Here is a 15,374-nt window from a genome sequence, read left to right as displayed (position 1 = left end):
ATTTCGAGGGAGTACGAAAGGAGTAATATTCGAGGTCCCTCGAATATAAATATCAATCGATGAAAAAGAAAGATAGGTTCCTTTTTAACTTCTGATCTCTTTCAATGCTCTGTGTGTCTAGTTTCATTGAAAACGGAGATTATCAATTGGTCGATGTTCTTTACTAATAGTAGAGCTTACGAAGCCTAACCAAAACGTCTGACCCAATACGGTTCGCAATTCCTTTCAGAGATCAATCTCTCAGTTACGGTAAACTCGTTCCTTCCTTGCTCACCATTAGTTCGTTGAATGAAATTTTTAATTACACGTCAACAGCTATTTCGCAGTTGTTTACCATGTCGAGGAGTTCCCTCGGTTCGAATGCCTTTCAATTGAGAAATCAATGCAGTAATTTGCTAATTTTGCGTAACACGCTGTGAGACACGTGCCAGGGACGGGCGCGATGTTTTCGCAGGGAACGTGCTAACCGCGTTGTTGACTCGCTTTACATGAACGGTGCATTGTAAATATCAGCATTGGCGAATCGAAATTGCCATCAGGACGACGAAGCAAAGTGTCGGGATTGACCTTTCGCGTTACTTGTTTAAAACTTCAAATCCGTCGATCGCAGATGAATTAATACCGCGTAGAGGTAATCGATCGTTTCGTAATTGTTACGTAGCACGTTCCTTCCAAATGCTAAACTTGGAGAAAAATTCATTTCGCAACGTTCGAATGGAACCGAATCATCAAACGGGAACGCATGGTGAGCGTTATTCAGTGATTGGAAATAATTTTATTCGGGCTAATAATAGTGATTAAATTTCTATTGTAATTTTAACTTTACGTTGTACCATCGTTATACAAATATTATTTAGAAAACCCTGATTACTTTATCCTTGTTAATTTTACAAATACAACGGAACGATAGTTTCTCTTTGCTTATTCGATTTTACACAATTTGGACAAAAAATATTTTAAAATTATCGTATCAAATTATCTATTAAGTTTCAGTGTTTTTCGTCGAAATTTTATTCATTTGTTTTATTTCTACTTTTATTTAAAATAATAATCTATTGTAATGGTACTGTATTTATATCATTTTGTATGCAATAATACCTGTTATTTACAGTACTTAGTAAAAATTAGTAATAATTAAATTATATAGCAGTATCAAAGGAGTAATATTCAACGTTACAGTTCAAGTATTATTAATATATATTGCAGAAAGGGACGATTAAGGTATAATTACCGAGATTGTTGAAGAAATGTTTCAATCGAAATAACGAGTTTACTTTAGTTACGTTTCATCTTTTTCCATCTGTCCTTTTGTTCCTGTGTGACAATATCAATTTATTTTCTCAAATTAATTAAAGAAAGAGGAACTGGTACGAGTGGCAATTGGTTCTGACGAAAATTAAATTAATGTAGCCAATATTTCAAGCAGTCAACAAGTAACGAGCTTTGTTGTATTTCTCATAGAAATTAAATTCTTCCCTTCATTGTTCACATTAATCGTACGACAATTGATATTCATAATTCAAACGGAGTTCAATTATCCAAACGGTTGATTATTCCAACAGTGTCATCTAAGAAACAAAACGAAACATTTTACGTGCGTTTTATTTTATATTCTCGTACATTTTGAAAAATAAAATAAAAAGAATGCTCACTGTTTTGCACATCACACGGTAAAAATTCCAACGATACAGGCAAATGGATGCAAAACGAACGCAAACATTCTTTGTCGATAAATTTCAAACGCAGAATTTTTCTTTTTTCTATCAAGGAATACGTTTAAAAAAAATTTGAAAACCATTGCTTCGAAATTTATTCGACAAACTGTGTCGCAGCCAAGTACACGTGTCTTCTATAAATATTAAATATTCGTTTTCTCGAAGACGGTATTTTATACTTATTTCTACACGAGGAATCAGTTCTTGTACAGTTACGAGCATTCGTTTTCGTCAAGTAATCGATTTTCTCGAAAAGAATATTTACGATTTTTTGGAGCAGGAATCGGCTATTGCACGGTCACGTACTATGATTTTAACCAGATTCAGTATACCGTGCATATATTCCATTCTATGTAGCCCCAAGGACAGGAAAATTTGCATCGTTATATATATAATATATTCGCGGTTGCATTCCCTTATGGAGTCGACATGTGCATCGCAACAGAATGTGTAGTTACTGAAACAAGTACGAGAGCTTTGCTTCTGAAAGCACAATGTCGTCTAACGAAGTACAACGAAATCCAATTGAATATTATCATTGCATTTTGAAAGCACATATTGCAATATCTGTCCCTTAAAAGTAGTTCGAGGAGAGCCTTCTAAATCAACGTGAATTTGAACACAGCCTCTTTCCCTTTGCCTGATATTAATTAAATTCTGCGTGGTATTATCATACTATATGTTCCACGTAGCAAATCTCACACGTTATGTATTTTAACTGTAGTTATAAAATTAATTACATACCACAGGGTGTACCTCAATTACAGTAAAGAGGGAGTTGCTCGAGTTTCTGCGCTACAATGAAAACGATTAATAATGTGTTCTAAACATTGTGGTTGTACGAAAATTAACCGCTCCTTATCGATTTACATTTCGCACTGACACGAGCAAACGAAACGCATAAAACCGTTTAATATGTCTCGTATTATGCAAGTTCTTTTCTTTTTACTACTTTCTTTATTATAATTGCAATCTGTCTTTTTGATAATAAGTGTGGTAATTATTGTTAGTCTGTTCTTTTTTTTTTGACCCGTGCAAGTGGAATATTTACGAAAGATATGACTCGTAGAAAAGAAAAATGACGTGTGCTTCTATTCTGCTGTGCACGAGATGCAACAACGCGGTACGAAAGATCTTGGTTGAAGAAAGGATTTGCGAGGAAATAAATATTTGAAGACGTGTGTACCGATCGGATATGATTGTGATTCAGTGCGTACGTGGATCTACAGGTATATACGTATACGTAGACATTGTGTACAGAAAAGTGAAGGATAAGAGGTAGAGAAAGAAGCAGAGAGTCGCATTGAAGAAAGAAATGTAAAATTGGAAGCCTCGTAGAGCCGAAAGGAAATACGGTAAACGAATCTTTCACGGATACTCGATATTTTCCATTTATTGTAATACGGGGTACATTTTTCCAATGTTCTCGCGCGAAGGCGTATCGCGAAATGTTCGAAAGAAATAATATCGCGTAAAAGTATCGGGATGACAAAGGAGAATTGTTCACATTTTGCTGTAAAAAGTGCAAGAAAAATGTAGTTGCCGTTCGTTACGTATCAAACAAACGTATTTTCCGCTTAACTTTGAATATAAATTCCCTTTCATTAAAAGTGCTTCGTTGAAACGAACCTTTGACGTTTAACGTTCACTACATTGTTAACGCAACTTCGTATTGTTTTAATTAATTTCCGATTCGTTGATTCGGGTTTCGATAATTTTGGAAATTTCCACTGTTCATTTTCACGTTCTCATTGTTCACTTTGTTTTCTTTCGATCATATTTCCGTTTCGTTAATTCTCGGGTTCTCTCTATCACGAGGATAGGGTATTTTGTATTTAAACCTTGTTCAATAATACTATTACTTGGGCTTAAAGCATTTACCATGGAACGTTTGTTCAGATAGAGAGCTTTCGAGAATCTGGAAAGCTTTCAAGTTCGTACGAAAGGGCGGACGATAAAACGTGTTCACGAGAAAGGTGTTAACAATTAAAGTAAGAGCGGGGGTACACGTGGCAGTAACTTGTCTTCGAAGGTGTTAATTTTTATACACACTTGCGATTGTCAATAGACAGAAGTTTAAAAACGAAACAATTTTAACGTTAAAATGTATTTTATAATATATATTGTAATATACGTACAAAAAAAAGGACCCCACAACGATAATACTAATTTTGTTTCTGTAATTTAATTTCACCAAATTGAACGTGAAGTTGAACCTGAAACTATTAATTTTGACAGTTACATCTTGACATCCTTCGAACTCAGATTTGTCAAATTTGTTACACTTACACTCCTTACTTTTCATTCTACTTCTATGGAAAGTAATAAAAGTAAAGAAATTTAATAGAATCTTTCGTTTGCAATGAAATAGCTTTCATATTTATTTTCACGTATTACTTTAGTAAATAATACGTAAAGAGTGTACTTATGGAAACCGTTTAAACCGAATTACACTAATTAAAATCTGTCGCTTCGATAGAACATCCAACGATTGATTACTGTAGGTATTAGATAAATATCGATATGATTGGGTGTGAATGAAAAGTGTTTGGAACAGAATAAACGATATCGAGCAAATGTTTATAGTTTACAATAGGATATCAGTTTCGAGAGTGTTCATGGATCATTGCAAACGAGTCCAGAGTGTTAGAGCAATCGAAAAAAGGGCTTTGTTACGTGTGGACGAATCATGGTGAAAAAGTCGAAACGTGTGGATTGTTCGGAAAGTCATTTCGTTTTCCAAAATGGAGAATATATAATTTAATAAAATATTTATACACTTGAAAAAAATCGTGTTTCATTTTCACCAAAAAAAAAAAAAAAAAAAACGAAATGACTTTCCGAACAACCCAACACATTATTATTATCATAAAAGAGGTGTATTGTATCTAATCTGCTCGAACGCCTAACGTTCCTCCATATTTGCCAGAACCTCCGTGAACACTGTGTCGAATCGTCAACAAATATATTATTGCGAGAAATAGCTGTATTAAAAAGTATATTAATACGAAAAAAAATACATAGCAGAAAATCAAGGTAGAAACGAATGCAACAAGTATAACATAAACACAGACCAGACCCCGTGAACTTGAGTACAATCTACGCAGTTGTTTTCACCAGTTGTCGCGACATTGTACTTATTACGGAGTGGAGAATTTAATTCTGCTCCGCAGGGTCCCTTTGCGGAAAGGGCCCGTGAGAAGATGCAGTTGGAAACACCGATCGTCTCGAAATCAAGGGTGTGCCGTTTTTCTTTGCAAAAATCCAGCCTATCGGTAGGTAGGATGCACGGGACTGTGAAAAAGTAGGAAAAAGGGAGAAGACCGCTCGATATCGAGTGTTCTGTGTCTCACAAAGGGCACAAAATGGGCTATCCCTTTACGTCGAAATGCGTTTCTCGCCCCCTTTGTCTTCTTCGGCAGTGTCGCGTCTATACGGTGGAATGACGGTGGGATGGTACCTAAAGGGGGGTGGTGGTGTGGGGATTTTTACTTTTAAATTCACCGGGAAATTCTATCCGGCTTTTGTTCGCAGGATGTTGGAGCGTTTGTTTGTGCCGGTTGTCGCGCGAAATATCACGTTCCTTGGAGCGCGAACGGCGCTCTTATTAATTTACATATCTCGTGTTTCCAAGCCTCGCGTCGCGTCGTTCCGTCACGGTGACGTCATTCATTTAACGGATTATCGGTTCGGGAAAGCTTCCGAAGCTCTGTTTTTGCAGCAAACCGACCGTACCGGAGACAGAATGTGCACTTCGCTTGTAGAGAAGAGCCGCACTTGAAAAACAAGGCGCAATTAACAACGTGGTAGATGGAGCGCGGTTAGACGATAGAGAGAGAGAGGGAGAGTCAAGGGTGGCGATTTCCACGTGGAAAAAGTGCACGGGTTACCGGAATAATATTAATACCGCGCCGTAACCTGTGCAAACAAGCGTTTCTCCTGTTTCTTTAAAATAACAAATAGAGGCGTTCCAGGTTTAGAATAGAAATTCGATTCGTGTTGTGCGGTCTCGCGGAGAACGCGGTTCCTAGACGGTGACGTCCAGTGTTTTCCAATTTACGAAGACACGTGGTGAAACTGGTTGTGAATTTCAAACCGATCGATCGTTTATTCGGCGGAGTATCACGTTTTAAGTTTACTCGAATACCGTTGAGGGTGAATTTTTAAGTCTATTTATAAAACGTCGAGGGAGAATTTTACCGTACGTATATCTAAAAGGATAGAGATAAATGTTAAGTCTACTTGAATCGGGGTAAAGGGTAAATTTTAAGTCTACTTAAAATGTTGGGGATGAATCTTAAAAGTTTATTTGAAATGTTGAGGGTGAATTTTAAGTCTATTTGAAACGTTACGGGTGAATTTTAAATCCACCTGAAACGTTAGGAATGAACATTTTTAGTCTACTTAAAATGTTGTGGTTGAATTTTAAGTTTACTTGAAACGTTGAGGGTGAGTTTTGAGTCTACTTGAAACGTTAGAGTCGAATATTAAGTTTATTTGAAATGTTGAGGGTGAATTTTAAGTCTACTTAAAATGTTGGGGATGAATCTTAAAAGTTTATTTGAAATGTTGAGGGTGAATTTTAAGTCTATTTGAAACGTTACGGGTGAATTTTAAATCCACTTGAAACGTTAGGAATGAAAATTTTTAGTCTACTTAAAATGTTGTGGCTGAATTTTAAGGTTACTTGAAACGTTGAGGGTGAGTTTTGAGTCTACTTGAAACGTTAGAGTTGAATATTAAGTTTATTTGAAGTGTTGAGGGTGAATTTTAAGTCTACTTAAAATGTTGGGGATGAATTTTAAATTTACTTGAAATGTTGAGGGTGAGTTTTGAGTCTACTTGAAACGTTAGAGTCGAATATTAAGTTTATTTGAAATGTTGAGGGTGAATTTTAAGTCTACTTAAAACTTTAGGACTGAACGTTAACTCTGATCAAAATATTGGGGTTGAATTTCAAGTTTACTCGAAATGCTAGGGGTGAAGTTTGTCTACTTGAAACATTAGGTGTAATTACACTTTAGCTGGAAAAAAGTATCGCGTGCGAAGACCTACCAATTTTATTTATTTATACATACATTAACGCGATAAGTCCCATTAGTGTACTGTTGAGAATAAATACATGAAAGTAAATACAAAGCGGGACAAAAAATCTACAGAGCGGATGTGAAGTACAGAAATATTGTAGTAATTTGTCCATTGAATATTTAAACGATAATTTGGGTTTGGAGGATTCGAAAAAATCAAATTTGACATTTAGTGGTTCGGAAGAATGGATTTCGCAGATCAAAGAACCCTAGTTAGTACGTAGAAATGAATTTTCTCGAGAAGCTGAAGACAATACTCTATGTTAATTAATTTGAAAATGAAAAGCACGTCGTTACTAATTTCACCAGATTTGAGAGATTTTATTATTCTCCCGAAAAGTGATACTCAAGTTTGGATATATTTGAACGTGTGTAACCGAATTAGACTTTCACGAGGCGAACGAAGACAGAACGAATAATAGTATACTTTCAGCGAAATTAAATTCATAAATACTAATTACCAGAGACTACGCATTCCTCGTCACAACTTTTGATCCATTTCAACGTATGTTACAAAGAGAAAGATTTAATTATGTAAAAACTACTCCCCCATTCCCGTTTCATTCACTTTGCCTAGCGAACAAATCAAATATCCGTAGTTCATCAAAAGCTGAATAATAGTGTCGGAATAATATTCGTGTATTTTTCGTTGGAAATGTTCAACGAAGCCCGCTGCGTTTCGTTCGACTTCTCAAAACCGAAAAACGAAGAGCAAAAAATTCTGCGACGGGCGACAAAAAGAAAAAAAGCAACCCGTTCGTACCTCTGGTAGCTTTCCATAAAATGTTAATCTCTTTGCAACAGGGTTTCCTCCATTATCGCGTACACCGAACAAGAGTTACGATTTTTGAACGCATTGTACCCTCTCCTGTCCTCTCCAACCCCTGTACAACCGCTTCGAGCATTTTGGCAGCCGTCGTAGATCGTTCGAACGTTTAAACTTTTATTAATAGACGCTGCCTCACCTATTTGATGGCCAAATTCGTGCACCTGTACTTTGTTTATGGTACCGTAATTTTCACGCGCGAGTTCACTCGTTGCAGCGCTCGCCCGAGTTTTCCCGGAAAATTAATTTTCTAACGAAGCGCCCCTACGCGACCCGGCGCCGATAGTAGTGCTCGAAAACGAACCTTGTTTTTCTCTTTTTTCTTTCTACTCTTTTTTTCTCTTTTTTCGCATTTTTTTACATTACAAATTATAAGTTTCACGGCGAACAATGGCGCGAGGAAATTCCGTAACGCGCGGACACGAAATCCCCGTACGCGCCCGTTATTAGTCTCAAGGATCCATCTCGAGCATTGGCTGCCAGCGGTTTGATTCTGGTTGCTGAATTTTCGCAATTAAACTGCGCTAATTACCACCGGCATGATCGGCACGAATGCGCTACAGCGAGATTTCAGGTTAACGTAGCGTACGCTCGCCAATATTTGCCGACGTTTCAACGAGCCAGGCCCTCGTATTTTCCGTTAGACTTTTTCTCTCGCTGTAAAACCAAACAGCAGCGACACAATCTATAAAAATATCACATTTTTCGTTCTCATTTCTCGTTGCATTATATCCATAAGCGGTTTCCTCGTGATCGTTTTACGCGATTATTCGCGAGAATATAAGATTTTTTACTTCTCCCTTCTGCTCGTATTCTCTCGGCAAACGATTCGGGGTAACGTCCAGTTGGGAAACTTTGTCCAAATTGGACCACTTGTTAGTCTTGAAATTTGTGAAATTTGTTGGAAACGAATTGGACACGTCTGTCTCCACCGTTCATTGTTCTTTATTTATCAGATATTAGGATGAAGAAAGAATTTTTTCCTCGAACGAATTTTAACATGATTTTATTCAAGAAAATTGAAAATAAGTCGATCGGTGGAAATTGAGATCTCGATTCGCTCAATTTGTATCGCAGGTATTCCAATTTGGACCGGTTCGACGTTATCGTAAATTGTAATATTTGTAAAAAAACGAATAAAAAATATTCTCACCATCGTTCTTTATTTGTTACACAATAAGTGAGAAAGAATTTTTTCCTCGAACGAATTTTAACATGATTTTGTTTAAGAAAATTGAAAATTAGTCGATCGGTGCAAATTGAGATCTCGATTCGCTGAATGAAAAAGTGAATTATAATATTTGTGAGAAACGAATAAAAAATATTCTCACCGTCCATCGTTCTTTATTTATTAGACGATAAGAGTGAAAAAGAATTTTTTCCTCGAAGGAATTTTAACGTCATTTCAGGAGATAGAGGGAATAAATCATTTCGATGTGAATTGAGATCTCGGGTCGCTCAATTTGGATAACAGGTATCCTAATTGGTACCATAACATTATACTGGGTCGTAACTAGACCAGAAACCGGATTGTTCCGGAATCAAGGGGCGCTCTTATCCGGTTGTCTTCGTTGGATCGATTCTTCGAGCACGGTTCGACATCGAACACAAGTAGCGCACGTCTGTTTGAGTTTTGCGCGAACGTGGTCATCGGGACAAAGCTGACGAACGGCTGGACGGACGGACGGATATCGGTGTTTTCAGTCGCTAAACAGAACAACCGTTGTTCAAAACGTGCCGCGGATACTGGTATACCGAGAGCCGCGTCGTGCGAAACAAATCAAGTTTATCGCGTTTGCATTAACGTTACATGCTGGCACTGCCTGTGTTGTAATACCGGACGCGTGTACCTGTTTGCGGGTAAACCTGCCGCACCGGTCAACGCGCAAGCGCGACTAGGTGCCCGAACCTCGATACGCGTTCGCCGTAGGCGGCGCTTTCTAGGAACTAGTCGAACGAAGTTGGTTTCGCGCGAGACGAATGGAAGGGTTTGAAACTTTGTTCCGAAGATTCTTGGTGGCAGGTGACTGGCACTCGTGATACGATTCTTTGGCAGGTGTCACGTCCAAGTTACTCACTAGGAGTGATGCCATTGTTTTCTTATATTGAGAAGGAATTATGCTGGTAATTATTAACTAGTAATTATAATTGCTAATAATTAATCACGTCCAAGTTACTTACTAGGAGTGATGCCATTGTTTTCTTATATTGAGAAGGAATTATAATTGCTGGTAATTATTAACTAGTAATTATAATTGCTAATAATTAATCATGTCCAAGTTACTTACTAGGAGTGATGCCATTGTTTTCTTATATTGAGAAGGAATTATAATTGCTGGTAATTATTAACTAGTAATTATAATTGCTAATAATTAATCACGTCCAAGTTACTTACTAGGAGTGATGCCATTGTTTTCTTATATTGAGGAGGAATTATAATTGCTGGTAATTATTAACTAGTAATTATAATTGCTAATAATTGTGGGCTTGCAATTATAATTGCTAATAATTGTGGACTAGTAATTATAATTTTTAATAATTATGTATTAGTAATTATTATTGCTAATAATTGTCGACTAGTAATTACAATTGCTAATAATTGTGGACTAGTAATTATAATTGCCAATAATTGTGGATTAGTAATTATAATTACTAATAATTGGGAACTGGTAACTATAATTTTTAATAATTATGGACTAGTAATTATAATTGCTAATAATTGTGGACTAGTAATTATAATTGCTAATAATTATGGACTAGCAATAATTAGTGCTATTGTAATAAATTCTACTTTCATATTTTCGCGATCGTGACAAATTAAACGTCGGTACGAGGACTTTTTATAGTTGAAATCGAGAAACGACTGCTTGCTTTTAAAATGTGTTTGTGCAAACATGTGAATCGTTTTAAAAACTCGATTTACATCGTTATTGGCTCTACCCTCGTATCTCCATTCCATTCTTTTTAACACTCCGTGATAAACGATAGGAATACTTTTATAAATAAGACAAGTTTTTTTATTTCTAGTACAGAACAGAAATAGAAAACAATGTATTTACTGTATTTTTTAAATCTAGGATCGGAATAAGAGCATTCTATACTTTGCTCGACGAGTTGGTACATGTTTTGTAAAATTGTTCTCGAACATTACTGTCATAAAAATTATGCTTATAAACTTACACGTACTGGTAAACTCCGTTGTTTCGAAACTTTGTGCAGAAAAATTCTCTTCTAGGTTTTTCAAATATTTTTACGAGAGGGTACTTCGAATATCCTCCATTTTATTTTATTTCATTTATTTACGTACGTACGATTAATACACGGAACCTTTATCGTGTTTTTCATTCGGTTTTCCCCTATAAATACTTCGACAAGTGTATTCTTCTAACAAACTGAATCTGAAATATGGAACGTTAACGGACTGATAAAGTTTCAGTCAATTATAACGCAAAACTGCGTTTTAATTGGCGTGCTATATACTGCGCGTGAGTGGCGAAATGAAAGGACAGTGATAGCAACCCTCACGGCATCAGCTACAGGCAATGGTCCAATTAATCTACGCGCAATCCTTTTTCATAAACGAAAATTTGTTCGCATCGTTTCCCGGCATAAATTGAAATACTAATTTCCGCATTACTCGTTTTACTTGCACATTTAAATACGATCTATTTATCTCAAAACTGCCTCGAGGTTTTTCATGTTTCGTTTACATTAACCCTGTTTCTCCGGCTTTGTACATTCCATAAAATTGCACGGAACTTCTAGACCCAATGTCGGGAAATTATTTATTAATCAACATTCGTACGATTTTTCGAAACAACGTAGACACTGAAAAATGAAAAAAAAAAAGAAAAAAATACGGTATACCCTCTATTTCGGTTCAGTCCGAAAGCCATTGTTAAAGACACTTTCCAATTGCAATTAATCGTAAGCAAACTGTAATTCTAAACTAGTCGTTCAGAGAATAAACTTTTAACCAACCCCTGTAATTTAAACTCGCTTTATCTTTCCGTTTCCATCGTATCCAGTTCCAATCGTACAATGGCTGCCTATAAGTCATAGAAAAGAAAAACAGAGAAACGAATCATTTACAAAATAATAGAACAATAATAGAAAATTGTTTTCTAAAGCTAAAGTCGAGAGGTGATCTTTGTCTATAAGACGTCACGGTCGTTCTCGTGCTAAAAATGCGATAGTAACGTCGTTATACGAACCGTTATTTGCCCACTTGAAGTATTAATTACACCGGTTCGTTGGCGGGACGTTTAAACAGCAAAATTAGAAAATGAAATTTTCTTCGGTCGAGTTTGATCGCGAGCACACCGACACAGTTGCATCACTGTCGTCGGTATCTTGTTCACGTGTTTCATGACGAAAAGCGTACAATTCTAGATGCAATGTAAACGCATTAGCAAGAGTCAACTGGCGATCGACGCGTTTACTTTCCGTCTTTCTGGCCCAGTTATTTCCACCGGCGATTTCATTCCTGACTCGATTTGTCGGTAGATTGCACCCGATGCTGGTGGCGTCGATTTCGCGAATCCATTAACGCTTTACCGGCTGCCATTTAGAAGATGATTCCTTCGCAAACATTCTCTGAAGTACCGAGGATCTTTGTACCAGGCCGAGAAACGTAAGAGGACTGTATTAAGGTTGTCTACAGCAGACCGTACTCCAAGTCTAAGTGGAGCGCAAGACGAGCTTGTTAGGTGGGCATCAACTGTAGGTTTAAGTCGATATTTAACGTTGTATTGGTATTAAACGTCCAAATGGCGGCAACGGGCCAGCAACCGATCTGACATAACATTGCACAACGTGTTTTCACATCAAAGTATTCAGATTTCAGCCTCTTTTAGTTTCGGAAGCATTGCTCGGCAAGGTTGTTTATTTATTTGTTTGTTTGTTTGTTTTTGTTTTTTTTTTTTTTTAAGAGAAACTGTCGACAATTGAGGCCCAGCTGAAACAAGCTAATTATTTTCTCGAAACTTTTTCACGCGTAATTTCGAACGACTTCAAAGAGCGAATGCACCCGTAAGGTGCATCATTTATAATGTCACATTTTTCAAAACTTTCAAAGTTACCCATGTTTTTGTTTACGTGGAAGTAGATATTTTTTTCGTCCTCTGTGTTACAGCCGACTGTACTGTGGCTCGAGTAAATGCATTCGGACGTGCACAAGAGTATGACCTTAAAATGACTTTGGATTCCAAAGTTTAAAGTCTAAATATACGTACAGAGATGATTAGGTGGCTTGTTTTAAGTGGAACTCTCTCTGTATATTTTGCGTATATTAGATACGGTAAAATTCACGTTGTAGATTTTTCTTGCATTTTACATTTTCGCGGAAGGAGAAAATTGGTATTCGTGTTTCGGTACGTTGTGGAGTATTAACGATTCGAGACGTCTCGAGGCATCGATGACTTTGGAATATGGAATCTGTTACCAAGGAAACTGACATCATGGCGTTTGATATTTCGTCGAGTTACAGAGTGCAATAGACTGCTGAATAAATTTTGTCGTTCGATGAGAAATAGAGTTACTAGGTTCGTCGTTTTATTATTCGAAAGATGGCACTACTGTTCGATGAACATGCGTGAAGTTTCGTGTAGATCTGTCGACCGATTCGTATATTTACAGTCGTTCAAACGTTCAAGTGTCACAGTATTTTTTTTTGGAATTTGTTACCAAGGAAACTAAAATCATGGCGTTTGATATTTCTTCGAGTTACAGAATGCAATAGACTGCTGAATAAATTTTGTCGTTCGATGAGAAATAGAGTTACTAGGTTCGTCGTTTTATTATTCGAAAGATGGCACTACTGTTCGATGAACATGCGTAAAGTTTCATGCAGATCTCTCGACTGATTCGTTTATTTACAGTCGTTCAAACGTTCAAGTGTCACAGTATTTTTTTGGAATCTGTTACCAAGGAAACTAAAATCATGGCGTTTGATATTTCTTCGAGTTACAGAATGCAATAGACTGCTGAATAAATTTTGTCGTTCGATGAGAAATAGAGTTACTAGGTTCGTCGTTTTATTATTCGAAAGATGGCACTACTGTTCGATGAACATGCGTAAAGTTTCATGCAGATCTCTCGACTGATTCGTTTATTTACAGTCGTTCAAACGTTCAAGTGTCACAGTATTTTTTTTTTGGAATCTGTTACCAAAGAAACTAAAATCATGGCGTTTGATATTTCTTCGAGTTACAGAATGCAATAGACTGCTGAATAAATTTTGTCGTTCGATGAGAAATGGAGTTACTAGGTTCGTCGTTTTATTATTCGAAAGATGGTACTACTGTTCGATGAACATGCGTGAAGTTTCATGAAGATCTGTCGACCGATTCGTATATTTACAGTCGTTCGAACATTGAAGCGTCACAGTATTTTTTTACAATGGAAAAAACGAGAAAACTTATCGAACAACCTAGTAAAAGCAACGAGCCTGGTGTTGTGCAATCGAATACCGATGACTTCTCGAGTTGTTAAATTCGCTAATAACGACACCCTAGATGCGAAATCTCAGTCGTACTTCTTCGACATGGTGAACATTGATACCAATGGCTTCGAAGTCATGAAATTTGGTGTCGTTCACCACGAAGTCGTGAAAACCGATACCGACGACTCGGAGGTAATTAAATTTAATACTACCAGTCGCCGACGATTGTCATGGAATCGTGAATGTGTCATCGTTGAAATTCAAATCACGTGGCTCCTCGAAACGAGCCTCGACGCTATAGATTGGTATCATCCAACGAAAACAGGATTAATTCATTGATTAATGCATCACGCAGGATTGTTTTGTGGTTACCAATACTTTGGCCTCCATTTATTTCTGTTATCAATGACACTTGACAATTCTTTTTAATCGATCGTAGGATACTGAGAATTGAATCTTTTGCAAGCCCGAATGAATGTCAAGAAGAAGGACGTATGCTTCGTAAGCTCTATAGGAAAATTTAAAAACAATTCATTACTCATTGCAGCTATTGAAGAAGCAACTGGTGTAACATTCCACTTGGAAAAATAATGAATAATTCGATAATGGAAGGTAATTTATTAATTACATAATTGGATGTAAAGATCATTCTTCTCGACACTGGTATACGTTGTCAAAAACTTGTAGGATAATATTTCATAACTTTATTATCTCTTAATAAATTAGTAACGGAGTAGATTGATCATCAATTTCAACAATTTCTAGGATTCATTTAGGCTTCGTCTGTTTTAGAAAATAAACACTTACTTTGGGAATATTAGCAGGGACCTTGAGTATCATAGATTTTCTATTGAAATTATACGTACTTGTATATATTTAATTTAACGCACTTCGATGTCTTACTTTTATTGGAGTGACATGCTAACATCTAAAACAAAATATTTTTGGTGACTATTGTACACGTTTAATCGAGGCGACAAAATCTGTATTTACCATCACTTTGTGTTTCATCATCGTATTAAAAATAAAATAAAAGAGGAATATTCTGTGGAGGTCCCATATCCAAAGCCAAGACGTTAATGGGAATTACTTTCTTTATTTAACCTTGAATTTCGTGTTAATCTTCCAACAACGTAACGCATCTGGAGATTACCCAGATTGATACGAACCGACATTGTTTAATACTTAAACATTTTATACTACACTTATAAAATTCGAAAAGCAGAGTTTACGCAATATAAATTCTCCTCGTGTTTATTTTTAACCGCATACTGTTAAGCATATGGTTTGAACTCACTTCAACG

General features: G+C 36.5%; 1 protein-coding gene and 1 long non-coding RNA gene across 7 annotated transcripts in view; both read left to right on the top strand.

Moving 5' to 3' along the window:
- The window catches only part of Rgk3 (Rad, Gem/Kir family member 3), a 124,879-nt gene that overhangs the window by 61,639 nt on the left and 47,866 nt on the right, over positions 1-15,374 (top strand). The gene's annotated exons all lie outside the window — the stretch shown is intronic.
- On the top strand, positions 14,002-14,667 carry LOC143148552 (uncharacterized). Its single transcript, XR_012992516.1, has 2 exons — positions 14,002-14,262; positions 14,510-14,667. It is a non-coding gene; the product is annotated as an uncharacterized LOC143148552 (long non-coding RNA).

The sequence above is a fragment of the Ptiloglossa arizonensis genome, chromosome 6 (genome assembly GCF_051014685.1).
Source record: "Ptiloglossa arizonensis isolate GNS036 chromosome 6, iyPtiAriz1_principal, whole genome shotgun sequence".
NCBI classification, from domain to species: Eukaryota; Metazoa; Arthropoda; class Insecta; order Hymenoptera; family Colletidae; genus Ptiloglossa; species Ptiloglossa arizonensis.
Note: the sequence above shows the minus strand (reverse complement) of the source record. Positions and strands in the feature narration are given on the sequence as shown.